Source organism: Schistocerca cancellata, chromosome 6 (genome assembly GCF_023864275.1).
Source record: "Schistocerca cancellata isolate TAMUIC-IGC-003103 chromosome 6, iqSchCanc2.1, whole genome shotgun sequence".
Lineage (NCBI taxonomy): Eukaryota > Metazoa > Arthropoda > Insecta > Orthoptera > Acrididae > Schistocerca > Schistocerca cancellata.
In genome coordinates, this window is record NC_064631.1 from 176,411,763 (window position 1) to 176,414,428 (window position 2,666).

Here is a 2,666-nt window from a genome sequence, read left to right on the forward strand (position 1 = left end):
CCTGGACTTGTCGGAACAATGGCTGTTCCCTCAAGTTATGGAAGATTCCCAGGACTTGATTTTCCAACAGGATGGAGCTCCGCCCCATTGGCGCTTTTCCTCAGCGCTGGATCGGTCGCAGGGGATTCGAGGACCTGGCGCTGCACTTCTGGCCACCGAGATCCCCTGATCTCACACGCTGCGGCTTCTTATGGGGTTACGTGAAGGAAGCTGTTTCCGTCCCGCCTCTGCCAACCACTCTGAACGACCTGCGGAACCGGACCACTGCTGCCGTGCACTCACAAGGGAACCCCCCATCGCACCCCCCTCAGATTTAGTTATAAGTTGGCGCAGTGGATAGGCCTTGAAAAACTGAACACAGATCAATCGAGAAAACAGGAAGAAGTTGTGTGGAACTATGAAAAAAAAATAAGCAAAATATACAAACTGAGTAGTCCATGCACAAGATAAGCAACATCAAGGATGGTGCGAGCTCAGGAGCGCCGTGGTTCCGTGGTCAGCGTGAGCAGCTGCGGAGTGAGAGGTCCTTGGTTCAAGTCTTCCCTCGAGTGAAAAGTTTAATTCTTTACTTTCAGACAATTATCAAAGTTCAGGCACTCACATATAATCAATTTCGCTCTCCAAAATTCCAGGACATGTTCAGATTTGCTTGCACATATGCAGGATTTGACATTCTACACACGGAAAAACGTTAAAAACATATGTTTTGACAGAGCACAGGGAAAACTGTGCGACTGTGAAACTGTTGCATTCATTTGTTGCAGTTTATGTGACAAACTCTTATGCTTTCATCACATGCTTTTATCACATCCACAAGAAAACCTAAATCAGGCAAGGTAGAAGAATCTATTTACCCATTCGCCAAATATACAAGTTACGTGGGTCGACAACATATTCCTGTCATGTGACGCACATGCCGTCACCAGTGTCGTATAGAATAAATCAGACGTGTTTTCCTGTGGAGGAATCGGTTGACCTATGACCTTGCGATCAAATGTTTTCGGTTCCCGTTGGAGAGGCACGTCCTTTTGTCTACTAATCGCACAGTTTTCCGGTGCCGTCGCAAAACACAGACGCTAAACTTATTACAGTGAACAGAGACGTCAATGAACGAACGGACAGATCATAGCTTAGCGAAAACAAAGAAAAATTTTTCACTTGAGGGAAGACTTGAACGAAGGACCTCTCGTTCCGCAGCTGCTCACGCTAACCACGGGACCACGGCATGACTTAGGTTACTCTGTCCTTAATGTTGCTTATCTTGCACATGGACTACTCAGTTTGTATATTTTGCTTATTTTTTACGTAGTTCCACACAACTTCTTCCTGCTTTCTCGATTGATCTGTGTTCAGTTTTTCAAGGCCTATCCACTGTGCCAACTTATAACTAAATCTGAGGAGGGTGCGATTGGGAGGTTCCCTTGTCAGTAACAGCAGATACGCTTTTGCGTGTGTGGGGCGAGTTTGGCTACAGCGTCGATGTTTGCCGTGCAGCCAACGGTGGCCACGTTGAACATTTATAACATTTATCACATTTCTTATTATTAAATAATTATTAAAAACTAATTAATTACAAATTATTATATTTATTAAATTGATATCAAACATTATGAAATAAAACTTTGAAACGTCTTCTTTTCATTGGTATAAGGCTTGTTCATTTTCGATTTGTACTTGAATAAATACGACGTTTTAAAATGGGTCCACGGCAACGGTCTCGCCGCAGTGGATACACCGGTTCCCGTCCGATCACCGAAGTTAAGCGTAGTCGGGCGTGGCCAGCACTTGGATGGGTAACCATCCGGGCCGCCATGCGCTGTTGCCATTGTTCGGGTTGCACTCACCATCGTGATGCCAATTGAGGAGCTACTCGAGCGAATAGTAGCTGCTCCGGTCACAGAAAACCGGGAGAGCGGTGTGCTAACCACACGCCCCTCCTACCCGCATCCTCAGCTGAGGATGACCCGGCGGTCGGATGGTCCCGATGGGCCACTTCTGGCCTGAAGACGGAGTGCTTTTTTTTGTTTTAAATGGGTCCATCATTTAGAATAACTGCGTATAAATACAGCCAGAGAGGCAGTAAAAAGAGACACTTCGCAGCGAGATATCAATCTCTCTGCCTCGACCAAATGCCTGTGTGCGCTGTGCCTCGGATGACGTCACAGCCGGATAGCTAGGGAACGTTTTTTCGGTAAAAGTAGGAAGTGAACTCGCGAAGACTGTACACCCTTCCTGGATCGACGCGTTTTCACGGAAGTAACTGTTTGCTTGCCGCCCGTAATGTTAACAAAACCGTGTGGCAAGTGGCGAGACTATTTTCCCCTGTTAAGCAATTAACTTTGATGGCTATAGGTCAGGGTGGTAGACCATTTTACTTGGGACTTACCACAGAGGTCGCCTCTGCATTGCTGATAGTGCTCTTTCTGATAGGGATATTATTATTACTATCAGGAATAGTATTATGTTTGTGAGTGTGAACTTTACTGAATACAAGTAAGAACATTTCCTTTCAGTGAGTACGAAGAGTAATGTTGACTAGCAGACTGAAAATTGTGGTCAGTATGTTTCCCTCCGCTTTCTGGCTAACCGCAAAAAAAGTTTTCAGGCGCTTGTAACAGCGAAGCTTTATTTTACTATTTTACCCGCCGCCCCACACTACGACAAGG

At 45.7% G+C, this 2,666-nt stretch overlaps 1 pseudogene; it reads left to right on the top strand.

Moving 5' to 3' along the window:
- Window positions 1–1,707: 1,707 nt before the first annotated feature.
- Window positions 1,708–1,825, top strand: LOC126089656 (5S ribosomal RNA; annotated as a pseudogene).
- Window positions 1,826–2,666: the final 841 nt, after the last annotated feature.